Below are 21,089 nucleotides of genomic sequence, written 5' to 3' on the forward strand. Positions count from 1 at the left end.
GTTTTATTCTGACATAAAGAGTCAATGTCAGTGGTTTAAAAAGTGAACAGGAGAATCATTGATTTATAATCAGAAGAGTGCTAAAAGAACAATCCTATTGTTTGCTTTTGAAGGTAGCAAACACATGATTCGTCACAATTCACAATAAAATATATTCAAATCACTTTTAAAGTGACTGGAGGACAGAAACCATGTTTCTTGTTTGATATAAACTCTCAGGTATCAAAGTAATAAACCAAAAATCCTTTCAATCAGTGCGCTGAAAAATTGCAAACCCTTTCACACAAACTTACATATATTTAAATGTGTGTACTTATTATATAATATCTTATTGTCTATTTATGTATTTAAATAAATCTACCTATATATAAAGTTGGGTTGGCATCAGGAAAAAAAACAATCTTTACTTAAGTATGTGTATTTTCTTTTAGTATATGTGTGTTCAAGAATGTAGAGTGGTGTTCAAACCAAGCAGCAACCTCTGGGGTTGGAAAATGACGCCAATGCAGAAGTGTAAAATCCTTCAGTTCGCTGAGGGTCCGCTTGAGGCTGGCTCCAGGAGCCCCGGAAGTCACATGAACACTAATTCCAAATGCCTGTTTTTAAAGCAGAAATGAACATGTTTACATCCTGGCCCAAAAAACAATATTGGTCTGATTAGTTATTTCCTCAATTTTCCTAATTTTTGGGACTATTTAGGTTCTTATGATGAGTGTACTTTACGTTTATCACAGTTTTTCTTTGTATTTTTTTAACTATTCTTTTACTATCTTAATATTACATTTTGGTAACCAAAGCAGTAAAGTTATTCTGTGATAAAGCCCACCCAAAAAAAACATCTTTAAAGTGGTATACATTTTTTCAGAAGTGAGTTATGTGGGTAATTGGCACAATCTGCACACTTGGTCCAAATGTATTATGAGTCTCATTTCCCACATGGATGTCGACTTGCTCCCATTGATCATTACAAAGAAAAGTATGGCTCTTTGTCGACTCACTGCGATAATGATGATGATTATCCAAAGAATCCTAATTGAATTCACACAATCAATCATCATTTTATCAACCGCTTTGATAAAAAAAAGAAAGGATCATACTCTAAAATACACCTAAGTCATCACCAGCAGATGTTCTAACAGCTGCAATCTCTCCATAAAAGAAAAGAAGTTGCTTTAATTGAATCCCTCGGTCTATATTAATAGCATTTCAATTGCGTTTTATAGCTTTTGGTTGAGTCCTTATGAAAGACATCTTTGAGCATATAACAGGTTAAGACTGAATCAAATATCCTGAAGTGGGGAGTCAAGATAATAGCAATATTCAAAGAAAAGAAAACTAAAGCTTGAATAAAGATGCTTTTTTTCAGTTCTTATTAAGCACTTTGAATCTGCACCTCTTTATGGAAACCAATGGCCTCTGGACTTGTCAAAGAATGTATTGACAATAATAATAACAGAATAACCCTAGCTGGGTCCTTTCAGCACATGTTAATTTGAAAATGTGTAAAGCTTTATTAATATGCAATTCAGAATAATTTTAATATTTTATTCCAACAGCAATCCAAAAGAGATATGAATGTAACATGACATCTAGAATGCATAAATGCCCAGTTATTCTAGTCAATGGGTTTGTCATGCAGCAGCTCTTTTTTGTTGTTTTTCTTGTTTGTTTTACTGATATTTTTAAGTTCCACATTAAACCAATTTTTTTCAGAAAATAGCCAGGGAAATCACTGAGTAAAACAAAGTATAGTTTTCAACCTTTCTACCAAAATATTCCAGCAATTAGTTCAGCTCATCTTTCCACCACTTGTTTACTCCTTCTTTAGTAACAGCCTTTTGTTGTGACTGGTAAAAAAAAAAACATTTACTCAGGTTCCCACTCGCCCACCTTTGGTCTTTAGCCCCCCTGAAGCTCTACTTGAAATATCGCCTCATTAGGTTTTACTTGTAGCAGCACATTTTTTAAACAAAGTCTTTGTGGAAGACTAAGTCTCTGTATTACCAACACCATCATGCACACATGCTGCTAGTCAACACTGAATCTGACCCAAATACTTAAAAGTATTTTATGACTCTATGAACAAATTTACCCACAACCCTCCCAGTGGTGGTATCTGCCAGCAATTATTTGGAGCAACCCCACAGGAAGAGCCATCTGTAGCCGATTTCAATTTACACACACACACACACACACACACACGCGCACGCACATGCACAAACACACACACACACACACACACACACACACACACACACACACACACACACACACACACACACACACACACACACACACCTTAAAACGCCTTAAAATCTTTAATTGAGATGGATTGGGTCATCCAATTAACCCAAACACACTTGGGTGTCCTTTGTGCAGTTGAAGCCTTTGCTTTGGGGTATTGTCACAAATCTTTAAGTCACCACAGAACTAGTACACCTGTCCTCACTGTCTTTATAAAGCTTAATTAGGTTGAGCTCTTCTTCAATCAAACACTTTTTTTTTTCTACTTCTCTTTTTTCTACCCTTCCGCAGTGATATGCTAAAATAGCATGTGTTAACATATATGTGATGACAAGGAGGCACTGTGATGTCAGATGCATTCATCTAGAAAGAACATGAGACCATACATGATCAGACGTGATGGTTCATATGAAATGTTCAATTTGATGCTTTTAACAGCACATGATGAGAAGATCCTCTCTTCATTTATCGTATCTTAAGCATACAGTTAATAATCTCAATTGATCTGCACATTTGTCTTTTTCTCAACATGTTAAAGGATCTTTTTTACTTCCTGTATCCTTTAGTGGTGGAGTGTAAATTTAAGCAACTTTAAAACATTCATACTGAAATCTAAGTGGGTTGGATTTTTGTTCTAAGCAGCCAGACGTCCAGCTGACTGTACTCTGACCTGATTGTTATCAGCAATTTAACAGTGAGTGACATTTATAGAAGATTCGCGAGAGTGGAATGACAAGAAAACATACCTTCCCAGTAAAATACCGAGGTTTTAATTCTAAGTTCCAGTTACCACATCAGCCTTTTCTTCCCCTTGAATTACAGATAATAGGACCTGCCATATTTAATTGTTGAGGGGAAGTACAGCAGGCTCATCTTTTGGGGCCATTTAATTTGAAACGCTGTTCTTCCAGACAGGGAGCGCAGCCAGAAGTCATGCAGAGAAAATAGTCTTAATTGTTTAATCCATATCAGTTATGCACCATATGGGAGAAATAACAGGTGCTGTGTGATGGGATAAACACTACTACTAAACAAATGTCTTAGGGGGTGTCTACACTAGTTTGTGTCTTTTAAGATCAATTTGTCTTGGCTCTTCCCCCCCTTAGACCAGCTAATAATATGTGCATGAATTAAAGCAAAGCACTGCAGCTTTAAAAGCTCTGCTGAAAGCTTCAACTCTGTTTGCCTATTTCTTTACATACACAGAGGACAGGGTGTAAAAGCTGTCAACTCCGACATTCATTTATCAGGGCCTCTTTTACATCTTGTCATGCTTATTTATTTGTATTTAATATTCATTTAACCAGTAAACACTCATTGAGATTACAGATGTCATTAACAAGAGTGTCCTGGCCAGCAGGCGGCAGCACATTGAACAAGTTACAGAGATAAAACACGGAGCAGTTACAACATATCCTGAGCCACAGAGCAGAAAAAGTCATCAGTCAAAGCTTATACAAACCTGGAGCATCCCCCTCCCATGCCTTTAATCTACTTTTAAAAATGTTTAGAGACCGTCTCCCCCCTGACACAAATCATTCTGCAGGAGATTGCAGGCAGCAAGAGCAACATACCTGGAACTCCTTTTCCCCCGTTCCAAGTCACACTTTGGGGAAAGATAGCAACAATACTCTTTGTGACTGGGTCACAGAGCAAAGACTGTGGCGTCCATCACTTTTCTTATAGCTAAATTACAAAAGTATGAGGGTTAAGTAAAGTAAGTAAGTAAAGTTAAGTATAGCCATATGAATAAAGACATGCCAATGATTTGGTCTACAAAGAGATGATGCAGGACAGCAACTCGAGCGTACAGAGTACAATGAGTCAGGGCCCTGAGATTTGTTAGGAACCTCAATGCTCCATGGTACACAGTGGCCGAAGATTTGAGGCATTGGGAAGAATCAAGCATTCAAAACATCACCATATCCAATCAGAGGCAGAAAAAAAGCGGCAACAAGTCTTGTTTTTTTTTTTTTGCAGAAAAAGAAAAAGAAGACGTATTTCTGAAAAAAAAAAAAAAAAACAGCCCAGATTTAACGTCTTTGCCAGTTTCTAAATATGAAGCTAAAAAAAACACAAATCACCAGACCAAGATTCCAAAGTATTTGTAAGATGAAACAGACCCAATCACATCACCCTGAGATGTAAATAAACCATGGAAATGAATGTTTTACTTACATACTTAATAAACTTCTTTAAAAAACAACAATTCATGTAAGATAGCATTTTTTAAAAATGAAATACTTAGTTGTCTCAACCTGCCTGTACATTCATATCAATTCCGCCATGGCGTAGTAATGGTGTCCCAGTCTGTGCATTCACATAGCGGTTCAGGGTTGAGGAAGCACGGAGCTCCACGTCAGACTCACAGTCAGACATGCACTCACACACAGCGCTGCGCTCCCTCGCTAAAACCGGCTCACCTCTGTAACGCCTCTGTTCCTACCTCTCAAGACAGTACAGATTGGTGATCACTTCGTCCCCCCATAACGCCTCCACAAGGGGCGTAAATGCCGCGGTTTGAAATGTCAGTCTGAACAGGGCTATAGACGTATGTTATTATTAGCGTACAAATGGTGGTTTTTCAGTAGACCATTGTTCTTTGACCCTGCTTGGCAATCGCCGCTCCATCATCAGGTCTTAATTGCCATCTCATTAATCAAACTATAATCAGAATTGAGTTAATTTTGACACAAAGCCTCTTTTTTCTAAAGGTATTATTAACAGAACTGTCATTAGAGAGTTGGGACAAGTATGTTTTGTAGGTTCTCTCTCAAACTGCTGCATATATAATTTCATTCTATACATGCTTATTAATGTATGCCTGTCTCTCCATGTGTATAGTGTTCTTTGCTGCTACAATGCTTTGGTTGCCTGGTTACACACTGTGCCTTGGTCAGAAAGAAAACAGAAAAAAGATATCACCCACTGTTTTGAAATTATTATAAATTATATATCCTATACATTTTTGTGTATCATTAAATCATAGTCTAGGGAAATACTTGATTCTGATTGGCTGCAAATTAGTCAATTAACTCCTGAGATTCGGACAACAATAAAAAAGTGCTGGTGAAACGGTCTGTTCACCCTGAATTAATATGCTAACTATATCTATCTCTAAAAAATATATTAATACCCTTAGCAACAGGGATGCAGTCAAAGCCTCCGTTTACAACTTGTGCAACTCTTTTGCAAACTATCATCAAGTTACAATTAAGGACTTAAGCATTTGTTGAAGCTGTTTGGAGAATACAACATGTTTGATGAAGAAAGAAAAAACGAGATCTGAGGAGGGGAAACTTGTGTCGTTGTGTAGTGTCTAGTCCTCTGATCTCAGCAGGATTTCCCCTGTAATGCACAACTTGCAAGATGTTTACTGCCCCTTTGACTGACTGGTACTCTACATTAAATATGTGATAACGTTACACCCCATTCACTGTCCACTATGGCTCTCTGCTTTAGGCTGTGGCCAACTGTAAATATCATGTCTTTTTTTGTGAGAATATCGGTATGGATTCTGGGACAATACTAGCATAGCTGGCTGGCTATGAAGTCTTGTTTAACACGCTGTCAAATTATGTTTACTTTAAGTCAACCATAAATAATGCACTAGACTCTGATAGTAGCGTTCAGCCTCATAGCCAAAGCAGTCCATGAGCTGCATTAAAGCCTGGAAATATCTCTGTTGCCAACTCGCTGACAGGACCCGTTCCATTTCCTTTTTCCTGGAGACGCAGACAATGTTTCCATGGCATCGTAGTTTTATGGGATGGCTTTTAGTTGTGTTTGTAAGACCCCCCCCAGGTATTCCAAGAGAAACAGAGTAACAGATGGTGATAATGTTTTGGTTGCAAAATGATTACATACAAAGTCCCCTTATCCCTTACTCATTGATTGATTGAAGTTTTTTATTTCGAACATGTAAAAAAGAGAAGAAAAGAAATCGAACAAATGAAAAGCGAAAAAAAGGATTACAAACAAACAATGGAATATATCAACAAAAGAGGCTTTCAAACACTAGTTTCTTACATTTAAACATAAGAAGTAGAGCTGGGTATTGTCCACAACCTCCCAATTCGATTCGATTTTGATTCTTCTTTCGGTACAGGCGCACGCGGACCGATCCAAGTACGCGCGGAACAGAAGTGCTTTAATCTGTGTTCCCACAGGGATCGCAAAGCGGAAGCACACCTCAGGGTGGAGGAAGGCTGCAGCCGCTGGTATGGGACACAGCTTTTAGTTTGTAACTTGTAAAAAATTTCAGACATAAACTGTGCAAACTGTGTAGATTACTAGTTCCTTGAACCCTGTCGGTTTGGACAGTTGCATATAACCGGGATGGAGTTCTTTATACGGTCTTTATTACTCTTCGTTTTCATTTTCAGCGATGCTCCAGCGCTGCTGCGCAAAAGGGGAGGGGGAGACGCGTCTGTGTGGGAGCATAACCAGCATAACCTGCAGCATGATAGAATGAACACCCTCCCTCCCCATTCCCACAATAATGGACAAAGAGACGTTGACGAGTCGAGAGTAGTGGGCCGCCGTTGTTCAGCGGACATCGGGCACGTCGCAGGCATAGAGCCTGTTAGCAGAGCTTCCAAGCAATATGGCGGACGTTAAGTTTCGATTCTGGCAGTCAGTTCCCACCCACTGATCTGTGCGTCACTGGAAGCTCCTTTTCAGACTCAGAAATACAAAGATTTCCCATCTCAGGGGGAAATGAGGGCGAGATGCACAGCCATTCAAAAATACTACCAGGTTTCTAATGATACAAAGCTTAATGCAAATGGGTGAAGTGTCCCTTTAATCCATTCAGTTATTCATCACATTTTCCTATCCCATCATGTTATAATTTCTGTGTGGACTGACAGTGCATTGATTTACTGAACTGTCACTTCATTTATGTTGGGAAGTCAGGATATTCCACTGGTCATTTTTACAGCATTACTATAATTTTCTTGTTCCAATGCATACCTTGAATATGCTTTCTTCCCCAACCGGCCCTGTGATTTTGTAGACAGGAAGCTGTTCTTGAGGGATTACTGAAAGCTGCAGCCAGCTTTACACTGTTTGGTCTGCAGCCTGGTCTGCACATTACCTGTGGCATCTTACAGACTAGGACAAACAGGCTAATACAGATAATGAATTCAAGCTTATTGTGTTTCCAGAACACAGTTCAGTTTCTGAAGAATACACAAGGATACCTTTTGCTTTCCTCCCTTTATGCCCCCCCCCCCCCCCCCCCCCCCCCCCCCCCCCCCGTGTCTGACCAAACAGAATCATGCAATCTGCTCTTCAAACTCCTCTCCAATTCCTCGGCAGGCTTCAGAAAGGGTTTCGTTTGATAGCGGCAATCCTGGAAAGGTCACAGGCATCAAGAAAATAGACGGAATGAGCCAAGAGGATTTCAAGCTGTATTAATGAGGACCCCCTCGGCCAGCACCCGTCTTAGAGGTCAGGCCATCACCTAAAATGATAAAGATTTATCATGGGGAGGCAGAGGCTGGTCAAAGCATTCTCTTATCTCAAGCTCTGCCTTTTTACAGCAGCAACTACTGTCAAGAGTCTCACATGGATGAAAGACTTGGCTACTCTCCACCACTGTTGCAAACCTGCAGAAATATTCTGACGTCGGTAAATAATTCATCCACTATATTTTGTACTCTTTGAGAATTTTTGAGGAGGTGCAAGAACATTATGCCACGCTCTCTGCACGGGGAGACCCTCACTCGAAAATCGGTGGCACAGGTCCACATGGAAAGAGCTGCTGTAATATATGCGCCCCATTTTGCATTCAAAGCTTGCGCCTTTAATTCAAGCTTTGAATGTCTGTTTGTATGTGAAATATGCAATGATACAATTTTCTTATATTGATACTAAAAAATGTAAACACTTTTAAAAAATGTAAAACTTTGACACATATCATAATATAGGGAAACAAACATAAATGATGTAAAAATTATGTGAATATGTATTTTAAACTATCTTTCTATGCTGTAAGATGAGTTACGATTAGGCCTATACTTTGAGAGACATCTTTGTTTGTTCTTTGTTACAATTTGATAACAGGAGATGTGTTCCAGTAGCACAGTGCAATGTTGCCACAAACCAACATCAAATATATACAGCGGGTCATGTATATGTATTTGTCTCTACCAAAGGATTCCTGTGATGTTGGAACAGCAGTGGCCCCTGAAGAGAAAAACATTGTTGATATGCTTGCCATGGAGTTGTGTGTGTGTGTGTGTGTGTGTGTGTGTGTGTGTGCGTGTGTGTTTCAGTTTGAAGCCTTTCTTCATGGATAGTGCAGCTGTGTACTCTAGATTTTATGTGAAAGCCGCTTTGAGAGAAATACTAACAGCAATCATCAGGTTTGAAATCATTTCAACCGATTGGAGAACAAACCGTGCTGGTATATTTAGAGTGATTTGGTGTAAAACTATTGTACTCAGAACTGGAGCATGTGCATATTTGCAGTTCTATTTTTTAAACTTAAATTTTTACAATACTTTTTTACTTTGGGTTGTTTCTACCGACTTGGTTATAAAATGACAAAGCCAGAGTGAGAAATTTGCATATATTAACTGTTCTAACTCAACAAAATCTTACGACACCGTCTCTTTCACATTTCACATTATCACACTGATACGATTAGTAATTATTCTGAATTCGCTCTAGTTTGGTGAGGTTTAGGCACAAAAAAAAAATTGTTTGCTTGATGAACAAATCATGGTTTGGGTGAAAATAAATGGAGCAATGCCTCAAATCAGACAACAAATTCCAACTTCACTGTTGTGGCATCATGTGGCAAAGTAAACCTCCCAATGTGGTGGTCTATATAAGCTCTTCAGTTTTTTCCATACCTCCAGCTGCTAAACCTCAACTATGTTCTGCTGCTGCAATAAACATTTCAAATGGGAATTTTCTGACTTAATGGCACAAGTATTTAAGGTACAGTTATGTAACTACCAAAGGAATGTAATGTGTGGGAACTGAAAATCAAGCCATCATTCCTATATGAATGAATTATTAGCTATTTGTTTCACATTGTCATTTTAACTTTTGACTCCATTGTGTCGGTCAGGTTTTTTTTTACTGTAACCTCCTTAATATTTATTACAAACTAACGTTATCCAAAAGGAAAGCATCCTGAAGTTTCAACAGGGATCATGATGTTTTACTCAGAATCCAAAATGAACGTTCAAAGCCAGAATCTTATTTTCATATCAGAACCTTTTTATTAGTCCTCATCCTACCTCACTGTATGTCTTAAATAAAGAACATATTCTGTTGGGAATGGATACAATTCTCCATTGACCAAATCAAAACATTACATTTGTTAACGACTATAAGATGGTTCCTAATGTCAGCTGTCCCCACGAGAGCGTTTTCAATTACCACTGAGAAGGATGGAACCCATTCAAGTCACACAGTATTGCTTTTCAATGACAGCAGAGCTTTTCACAGTTTGTGGTCAATAAATTAATCAGTCAATCAATAAGTCATGCAGGCTCTAGAAACACATACCAATCAAACCTGAATGGTAATTTGCAGATTTTTTTTTTTTTTTTTTGACTGATGTTGTAAAGACTGGGTTACATGGCTTAAAAAGATTTGGCTCCAGTATATCTTTGTCTTGTATTCCTTCTCCCCAAACACATTTGCTTTGGAAATAGAGTTCAGCCGCAGAGAGCAGCCATCGCAGGCCACACCATCCGCTAAATGTTTAACTTTCCTAAAGGAGTCATTCAAAACAAGAACGGGAACTTGTCTATTGGGAAATACCTCCGGATTAGGGGGGCTGAAAGATTGAAAAAGTAATTTGAAAAATAATGGGCTTTTTAATGACTAAACCTATGGGACACCCAGATGTGCTCTTTGTTAATTTTCACTAGTGTAATGTAAAATTCCAACTGCTTAATTACTCTAGGACACACAAAGCAACTGGTTTTTAACGAAGCAATTATGGGAACAGCTTCTACTACATTGCACCACAGCTCCCATCCCTCACCGGCTCATTCCTTCAAGAAGCGCTACTTTATGCTACAAAGTTATCAAGCTTTAATATGTCTTAAGCAATGACAGAAAACCCAGAGTTTTCTTCATTTTTTTTTCTCAAATCAAAGGTTTGTTTTGGCCCCGGAGACCTCAGATCATTTGTATGTGGCCTAATTCTCGTTTTCTTACAGAACAAAGTCGCTTAATAATGAATTGTTCATAAATAATACCAATATTTACCACTAATCTCGGCTTTTCTGACATGCACTATGTTGAACGGCAGAGCAGTTTTTCCTGGAATGCATTAATTTAACAATTTCCAGAGGAGGATGACAAAAAGGAATAAATGAATACATTTCATTGTTATATATTATTTGTGGAAGTCCGAGCTTGCTGCAACTGATTTTGGCAATGTGGCATGTAATTTTCTTTGGCGGTGGCCTTCAACAAAGGAGAAATAAAGTTGAGGACGACATCTTTTAACATTTACTTTTTCATTTATTAATTTCATCCTTCTACACATCAATGAATTTATTTTTGGCAGCATTAACCCCAACCCCTCACCCTTACCCCCAGACATCCTGAGGAACAGCTGTTGGTAAATATCATTACAATATTACATGCTTTATCCGCTGCTCTAATGGTGAAATATCAGATGTCCAAGCTCAGGAGACATTAACATTTAGAACAATCAATACAAGTTGCACATTTTAAAAGAGACATTTTCCAGCTGAGAGGGAAACTTGCCTGATGCTGATGCGTCATTCATTAACGGATGCTCTAAAGATCATTGTGATTTGTAGTTCTTGCCATGGACATGTTTTTAATCAGGTTTGCATCAGGTTTGCATATAATGTCCATCTGTAGATGAACATTATATGCATAGACATTGGAATAACAAATTCTACGTCCCTTTAGAGTTCAGCCTTGCTGTACAGTTGTTTCATTAAGTTATTCATGTGCTCAACAAAAGAGAAAAAAAAGTATTTATATTCAAATGGCAGCAGCATAAAGGAAAGGGAATGGAAATTGTATTACCATCCCTTTGTTTTACATCAATAGGAATGTCACTGTAACCTTTTTAATAAATTATACCAAAAGGTGCAATACTTTCTGTAACATATCCTTGCATTTTCTCCCCCCCCCCCTTTTATTTAATTTCCAATTGTAGAAAATAGTGTTTCCATTCAGTTCCCTGTAACATAAAAGTCATAGAAGACTCAAAAGAGAGAAAAGGGAAGAAAAATCAACCTACCTTAGCTTCAACTTCAAAAATTAAAATTGTGCCTTTGAGATGCAAATGCTCCAACAATATTCTTCATGTCGGATCTAAATTGCTAATGTACACAGTGTATAAGCCCAGCGTTCCCCCTTTCAAGAGGGGATATCTTGGAGACATGAACCTGATGTTGTTGCTGTTGATCAAAGGCCTGAGCCGTGTCAGGCCGCTCCCCCAGAGACTCATTGAAATGCATTGGAACATGCATAACCCGTGTTGAATGTTTGTGTTGTCTAAAAGCTGCAAACTTGTAATTAATCAACCTTCAGGCGGGACAGAAAAGCAAGAAGTAGTTTAGAATATACCATAGCTTCAAAGAAAATGGACATTTCACATGGATTACTTCACCTTAAATAAGAATCAAAAAGTGCTACTTTGTCATAAAAACACTTCTGAATTCTCTCCCTGGGAACAGTCTCTCTATATTCAAGCAGTTTCCCCATGACACCAGGCTCCTCTGTTTGATCCCATACAGGGTAGCACCTTGATAGACCAACTATATGGATTAATAGCACTAGTTACAACGCAGCCTCAGGCCCCCTGTATCCACGTTAATAGAGCCTATCCATTCCTGTCAGCTACTGGGGACTGACGGAATTGCAGGGGGCGGCTGTGTATCCACACAGCGAATCATAAGCCCTCAGACGTCGCTTGAGTTAGACGACTGCAATTTTCATTTAAAATCAAATACATTACTGTGAGATCTATCAAACATAGTGTGACAATTTGTCTCCTAAAATGGTCTCTGACTCTATTTCTCTCTCTCTCTCTCTCTCTTTCTCTCTCTCTGGACCTGCCGGATAGTTTTTCTTTTTTTTTTTGTGCAGGTTGGTTCTCTTCATTTCTAACTAGGTGGCCAAGACATACACACATGCCCTTTGTGAAGTCCAAACTGAGGGATTCACATGTTTTTCTCTTTGTGTGCAGTGGTTACAAGAGCAGGTGTATTTAGCAGATCTTTCCATCACGGCGCCACTTGTGTAACACATGGAACACATAGCAGGGAGTATTTGATATATCACACTTTTAACAGAAATAAAAACATTGTGTCAAACAATAAAGAAATAAACACTCAAACAAGTTCGTGCCAGTTTCTTTGGGTTAGCTTGGTTAGATGTAAATTGTGTAAGTTAAGAAGTCAAAGTCCTCAAATATCCCTACTTGCAAGTTTTTCAGACTCAGAATGAGATCTCTAAAGCTGACATTATTTTGACACAAAAAAAAGTTAATTTATCAATTTAAATGAAAGAAACAGTGTACACTCTTACTCAACTTTATATATACCTAGAATCTTTGATTATGCAAAACAATTTCATAGGAAAGTTGAAAGGGGCCTCTTTGAATCCAAGTTTCTCTTTACAATCATTGTTACCATCCTCAATGAGTTGAATGCATATTGAAGCTTCACAAATGTTTTTCACATCTTGTACTACCTCTTTGTGCGACTATTTGCCCTTGAGATTTCAAGTTGCAAACCAATCCAATTAGTTGAAAAGTCAAGATAAAAAAGCTCAAACATACAACTCAAACTCTGATTTAAGGGTCGCACAGAACAACTTTCAGCCTTCAGCAAATGGATGTAAAAAAAAATAAAAAAAATCAGCATCCCTGTGCCCAATGAGGGTCACACATCCAAGTTACAATAAGCAAAGGCAGATTTTTGCGCAGAGGTGGACTCTAAAATTTGAAATGGTTAAAGTTTGGTCATGGATAAGTAACACAGATTTAGCAAAGAAAAGGAATTGACTCATAGCAGGAAACAGGGTTGTCAGAGGTGAAGGCGGATGTATTCAAGCATCCAACACACCGTCTGCAGCACTTCCTTCCCACCGCACAAGTCTGCAGTTAGGGAACTCTACATCTCCACTCGGGTAATCCTTACTTGCTGGGGGAATGTATTTCTGGCACTCCTCATGCGTGAAGCCAGTATTTTAAGTGGCATTGTACCCATCTCATGATATTTCAAGAGGCTTGGCTCTCAATTTAGTCAAATAAAAGTCATCTTCTTCAGAGATTTTGATATTCACAGCAGCAAAGTCGACTTCACTTTCACTTTGCTGCTGCAGGCGTGAGGGAAGAAAAACCTGAGCAGCATGTTGGAATACATATACAGTACAGTAGATAAGATGCTGAAAACATGAAACATGACTTCACTCAAAACTGTGAACACAAGATGCATGATGACAAAAATGATTTAAATAGAGCTTTTTCAATTTCTGGGCTCATTTATGATCATAACTGTCTTGCTCCATGCAGCATTTTGTCATGACAGTGAGTGATGGTTCATTTTGTGGTGATAGTTGAAAAGATCACTCAGTCTGGCTTTAAACAGGATGTAATGCACAATCACTGTGTAACCTGTGCTAAAAGGTTTAAATAATAGGACCGCTGCTTTCAAGTAAAAAATGTCTCACGCAATGTGACAATGTTGATCACGGCAGGCTAACTCCTGCAGTGCTAATGGCACACCGCATCTAACAAAATCCCAATTAAAACAGTGCCATTAATGCACTTCAAGGCTGCTACAGTGTAAGCATCTTGACAGAGAAAAAGGAGGACACCTTGAAAGAAAAAAGGAGAAGGTGATATTCACTACTGTCAAGTTGCATATTTCTCCTTTCTCTACAGCTAATAATGACAAGGTTGCTCTTTGATGCAGGCGAGACAGTTTTTCATTTTCTACAGACTTCAAATTCCAGGTATTTAATCCTCCCTGGAAATGCCAAGCTTTGAGGATGTTACCCCAACTGTTCTTCAGAATGCAGTGCCTCAGGAGGGTTGTGCAAATATGAAAAACAAAGTGTAAGAAATTATTTTCTCCTTGTTGTTTTTAGTTTTCCGCTCCTGTTTTCTCAATACTTGGCAGCTTGGGCTTATGCTCACCTCTCGGTGTGAACGTGACTCAAAGCCACCGGCGCGGCGTGGGGGAGAATTCAGAATGAGGAGGAACCCTCTGCTCTCTCTGCTGTGATTAGGGAAGTAGAGTGTGCAGTCGGGGACAGCCGTAAACACGCTCACACACCCACACATTTAAACACTAGCAAAGGACCGGCATGTACGCACACTTATTCACTCTCGCATTCACAGAAACGCCGACAAATGTCAACGCATGCACATTATCGAAGTGTGGCAGCCAACAAAACAGCAAACAAATGAGGTTTTATCCTCAAGCCTTTCCACATGCCCTCGTGAGAAAAAGCAGACATGCAGCATTTAGTCTTATGCAACAGCTTTATATACTTTTAACAATGCCGAACAGTTTTTTATTTGACACCCTGAGTTTCCTGCATGCTGTTGGAGCACTAAAGAGGCTCTCACACTGACTGGAGGGATTATTCCAGCATTGTGAGGGATGTTTCAAGGCGCTTCTACAGAAGGTCATTAAAACCTTTACAGATTCTAAAGGTTTTTCTTCAGCTCAAAAAACAACGTGCAGAAATGTTTAGAATTTGCTGTGTAAAAAACTCTCCTCCTTTGACTCAGTTTTTACAAAATGGTTTCAGAATTACATTTCCTGAAAGAATTCATGTTGTAAAAGCAGAGAATAACCCGGAGGTTTTACCACAGACAAAGAGTGTTCCGCAAGGACTGCTGCTTCTTCACACAAAATATTAGAGTCTATCTCTACACCGATGATACTATTCTATTTTGTATTGATAGCTCTGTTGACAACCTTCAACTTTTTAAATGCTTTTGTGATATCACTTTGCTTACAGCCAGCAAAATACATAATTTTTATCTCAAAGACTCATACCAAAAGTAGTTGAAGCTCTTTTTCTCATTTCTGGATATTGGCGAAATAATCAACAGACATGCTTGATACGGTTGGTATGGTTTTCTCTGAACTTTCACCACCCTCCAAACATCTATGCTGGAGTTCACTGTACCCAACCAGACTCACTCTACCAACGTCTGAAGCTTGGGTCCATAGGTTGATTTATATCTCTGTACTTCTGTGTAACTTTACATCATTGCAATTGAGGGAAACGGCAATGATTTTTTTTAGGCCTAAATTACATTTTTCTTTTTCAATGAGTCTGGCATCAGAGCATGAACTTCATCATGACTGCCACAATCCTTGCCTTATAGCCAAATTCTGTCTACAATGATGATTTGAGGTGGGCTCAATCAACCCTATCTTTCTGCAGTAATGACCGATGAAACTTTGATTTAAGAGCTGTAATTGGTTTCCAGTAGGGCCAGTGTCAGTTTTTCTATTCCCGCGTAGCCCTCATGTACAGTTTAAGGACATGGCTGCTTGTCACAAGTACAGGCTTGACTGGTCAGGGAAGAAGATATCCACTGGAGACATTTGGTCTCTTCTGGCACGACTCTCTGTCCGTAATGGCCTCCATTCACAGGCTCTTCATGAAAGGTTTTACATGGGAACTCCGAAGGCTAATTGGCCCATAGAGATCAAGCTTATTGTTAGTTCTGCATGGCTTCCAGCAGTCATGGCTGCCATATGAGTGCCTAATCACCAAAGGGCTCCACACCTGACTAAACAAAGAGCACTTTTTCTTAATTCCCCAAAAAAGTGTCTCTCATCCTTTATCTATTCTCGTTTTGCTCCACGTACTCTCTCTCTTTCTCTTGTTCCCTCTGTCTCTTATGGCTAAGGTTATATAACAGGTCAGGAATTACTGTATTAATACCTATGGATTTTATTTTTAATTAAACCTTCCCTATGCTTGAATGCCTAAAGCCAATCATCAAATGACTCCACTAAAAGCCCTGGAGGTTGAGCCCATTGCTTATGCAATAACTCAGCATTTTTACAGTGTAAACACTTGTTTGATTGCTCTGTTAAAGGAACACAATTTCAACAATTTTTTCTCAGGTAAAGAAGTGCCACATGTATTTTAAACTATGTTCATGAAAGTGCATATTTCTTAACAGATGTGGCAAAAGACAGCAGACTCTTATGTCACCTACTTTTTCTGGACACAGTTCCATTTACCTCTAATTAGCCTTTCACTGAGAATATGGCGGCATAAATTAAAGGGTGACATGAAAAGCTATTTTAACCGCTGTGAAGCTGCATTCAGGGGACACCTGTGATGACTCAGAAATAGTGAAATTCCCTGGAGGGTTAAGTCAAAATCCCCGAATGCATAAAAGCCTGCTGCAATATCAAAGGTTTGTAGGATGTCATCGCGCTTTAATATCCCTGTCCATCATTTTGATTTGAATACACACCTGATTGCGCCACACTGATAAAGCATTCAAGCGCCCACAGATTTCCCATTGTACAGACTGACTGCACAAGCTCTGCTCCTGAAGTGTTAAAAAAGGAATGTTTCCTGTACTGATGTGCCATCAGGATATCTCCGGCGTCTTATGGTGTACGATTGCATTCTGTTTTGTGAAGCTGTTACAAAGAGAGCAGTGTTATTGCGATTATTATGAACTATTGTTTGTTGGATTGAATCACTTAAAGAAAATACTGTTTAGGAGAAGTGTTCAAGGAAAGTATATGAGGCAATTCCCAGGATCAAATGCTGGATTATGAATTTAACTACATGGTCTCACAATCACAACTTTTTAAAAACTCAGAGTCACATCTCCAGCTCACATGTGATTGTGTACAAAACATGCTGAGTGTTGATGTCTCATAGCATGAGAAGAACCCGCCTCTTTACTAATTAATGAGATATTTGTTGTTTTCATTCCGCATGTTAATGGATCATAAGACATGCAGGAGACAGGAGTGGTCCTAAGCAGTTAAGTAGCTCATTACGCGACAAGGCTCCATTTAGAAAGGATACAGAGTCTCTGCAGGAAGAGGTATATTTAGTCCTTTAACTATTGATGACTCACTCACCATCCCCATTGATCCATGTATAATTTAATCTGCACCACTCTGATATTTAATCATTAATATTTATTACAGATGTTCGTTAAAATGGCTTCAAAGGAAATCTTAGAGGTGCCAAGTATCGTCTAAGTGGCAGTTTTTGACAGCAGATTTTATTTTTTATTTCACTGAGCTGAGTAAACAATGAAAAGGGGGAGGAAGGGTTCAATTCTGTTTCCAGCTTTTTTCACTGAGGTGAGTTTGAAGATTTCTTCCTTAGAAGAGTGTTTTATAACTTATTTTGCTAGATGTTTAAGGACAAGACATGATTCTGTTGCAGAAAATCTGAAAAATCCCGACTCAACCTCTCTCGTCTCTGTTTGATCCGACGCTTGTTGGCTTGGATTTTGTTTAAAGAAGACCTAGCACTGCAGTGTGTGTGTGTGTGTGTGTGTGTGTGTGTGTGTATGTGTGTGTATTTGTGTGTGTGTATTTGTGTGTGTGGGCGTGTGGGCGTGTGGGCGTGTGCGCGTGTGTGTGAGTGTTACTCTGAGCAAACCTAAGGTCACAGTTTGAACAAAGACTGCAGGACACAGAACAGAGGCTGTGTGGTCAAAAATCCGTCATGGTGTACACCCCTCAATTACTTTCAATCAGAGGAACAAATTCAAAAGCCAAACAATGTGAGACATCCATCAGCTCTAACGGCTCTGTAGGCAACAGTCCGGCACTGTTTTATCACTCCAGCATCTAATATAATTGGATGATGGTGAGCGCAACACAAATGCTATTTTACCTTATATAATTTCGACAAACAAAGAGATATATTCAAGATGGTCTGCTATTGAATACTCATTAAGTTCAAGTAATTTGTGACCTAATTGGTACTTACTGCACAACAGTGCCAGAAAATTACTTTTGGATTGAACAGGGGGGCTTTAAATTAACACTTTAAAGCAACATAGGGGATTAGCACAGTTCAACAACAATGCATTTAAAATTATATTAAGAAGTGATTTTTCATCTTAATTGTGCAGTCATCTCATTAATGAGTGCGATGGATGACCTACATTCCCAACATTACTTTTAGGGAGGGGGGAGCTCTTTCTTTCAGATAATGAGTTTGTCTCTCTTTTATCCCAAAAAAGACTTCCAAATTTAAGTCAAGTTTCATCTATTCCATTCTGTTCTGTGAAAAAAAATATTCCCCATGCTTTTTATGATTTTCTAATTACTTATAAATGTATGTGACTCTTTTAAAGCGAAAACTCGCATGTTTTAGGGCACCGAGCCGCAGAAGACGAACAGCCATTGCTTTATTTTACTGATTAAATTAATTCACAACACAATGTCTTCAAAGCAACCATCCAGACAGGTTAGAATGTTATTTTTACATTTCCCACTATACTTTGATGCCAAATCACCACGGTGGGTTAACAGTTTGCCCAATGCTAAACACACAGCCGGCGCGTTGTATCTGATGGGAAAGCATATTCAATTATTAACTGATCTACCTCTGCTGATTCCCATTTCCTCACAGATAGAAAGGCCTATTAGACTTATTTCCTCCTTGTAGATAGAATGAAATATCATGTCTTTTAATGGATAGGCCTATTTTAATCTCCCACATTAATACTTTAGTATGCAGGATATTATTGTTCTGTACCAATGACTATAATTAGTTTTGTTTAATAATCTCTGTCAATCCTAAAATTGCTCACTTGCTGCGCTCCACATCTCGTTGGGAAAGATCATTAATTTCAGTCTTTATCGGGTGGTGGGATGAAGATCGCCCATGATTAGGTGAACTGGTGAACTGGGAGTCATGTTTTTAGGCATGAGCGACATGGCTGAGAGGTTAACAGCGCGCACATAAACAACATGTTTTTCTCACAAATGACTCACAAATGATCTGCCTTTAAATCTAAAGCGCCAGAATTACGTGGAAAAATACAGAGTTTGGACATCTATTAGAAGAAATGTAAAAAAACCATTAGGGAGATATTGACGGACAAAGTTTGATAAGTTGAAATCAGTTCTTATACTCTACTCCTGCCAGAGTTCTCTCCTGTATTTAAAATGTGTTATAGCCGAGGACGCCCACAGCGAAGGTCAAGTTCTAGTAGATTTGTTATTTCATGACTCAGAATTTAAAATGTTTTTTTTTTCACTCTCGCTTAAACGTTTGTGTTGAATTCTTGATCTGAATTCTAATATTACCCTCGGGCACTATACATTGTAACATTGTGTATGCTTGATCTTTAACAGGCAGATATGTCTAGTTCATAAGCAGCTGAAAACAAAAAAAGGCCAAGATATCCATGGCCTTCAAAAGGCTGCACAAGTACAGTATGCCAAGAAACTATATAGTGAAAAATGTTAAGTTTGTGTTGTTGAGTTCAGCTTGGAGTCAGAGGGGAGAATGTGGCTGTCAGCGAAAAAATGTTCATGGAGTTACAACATACTTTCTCGACATGGTTATTGATTACATCCAAGAGCACATTTATGAAGTCATTTTGCTGCTTATACATATTATATTATAGTGGAGTTAGAGCATTCATTAAGAGTGGTTAAGGTACTTTTTAAAACACAAACACTGCTTTAACTTTAGTTTCATACTTAATGTGTTGTCTTTCTTACGAGAAGACTTTGTCGAGAAGCCTACAGTGACAGTTAGTCCATCACAAGACCAACATAGACAAACTCATGTTCATAAGAATCAATGTTTCCACTCCACTCCCACAGCAGGAGGAATATGTAGCAGAGAGTTGTTGGTAACAGTTGAAACCTATTTTCAGTCCATTTAGATACCTGTGAGCAGATTAAAGCTCTCTCACTATTGTTGGTAACAATCACAAGGCGTGATACAACTTTCTCCTGACAGCATCATTACCCTCTCTCTCTCTCTCTCTCTCTCTCTCCCCATGTCTCCCTGCCTCCTCCTCTCCTCAATGGCAGAGTCAAACTGGCAATGCCCTCCAATCACATTACTGTATACCCGGGAACATTTAAATGCTAATGTTATAAGCTCACATGCCTAATATGATAAGCTGACAAGCTTATTATAAGCTCTGAAGTTTTTAAGAGTTTCCCCCATTAGTTATCACAGGAGGCATTAAATTGCATCGCTGCACTGTGCCAGGAGGTATGGAGTTAAATTCCCCAGCAGAAGAGATTATTTTGGCTTCTTTCTGACAGCACTGTACGGTGGCAGGATCGTACATGATGGTTTGTCAAGAGACACGGTGGTGCGCAGGGAGTGCAGCGCAAGTGGTTTGAGCTCCATGGAGACGAGTGTGTGTGCACACGTGTGTCAGTGTATATACATACAGTAGACGATAGTTTATCTCATGGAAAAGTTGTAGTGCTCAGGCTAATCACTATAACAGTGACATGTTTATCAGAACAGACACAAATATATTAACCCTACCCCCTATTGAAAACACCTTTCTTTTTTAAAACATTCTCAATGTAGAAAGAAGAAAAAGAGAGAATTACATGTCAATCCTTGAAGTCACAGTTATGGTGTTAGCTCTTAAAGGTTTTTTCCTTTTCTCTTTTAAAACTATAGTGTGAATTTCTATTTCTTGAAGTAACATAATATCCAGGTGCAATGTTGTGCACTACATGACTTGCACATTAAAGTCCCGTTGGACATATTCCCAACAGGCTCAGTTGGGGATGGAGTTGCCTCACTGAATTCCAAAGGGATGAAACAACAGATGGTGAAATTTACAAAGTTACTCCAAGGAAAATAAAACAGTTGCTCAA

The sequence above is a fragment of the Labrus mixtus genome, chromosome 10 (assembly GCF_963584025.1).
Source record: "Labrus mixtus chromosome 10, fLabMix1.1, whole genome shotgun sequence".
Classification (NCBI taxonomy): Eukaryota; Metazoa; Chordata; class Actinopteri; order Labriformes; family Labridae; genus Labrus; species Labrus mixtus.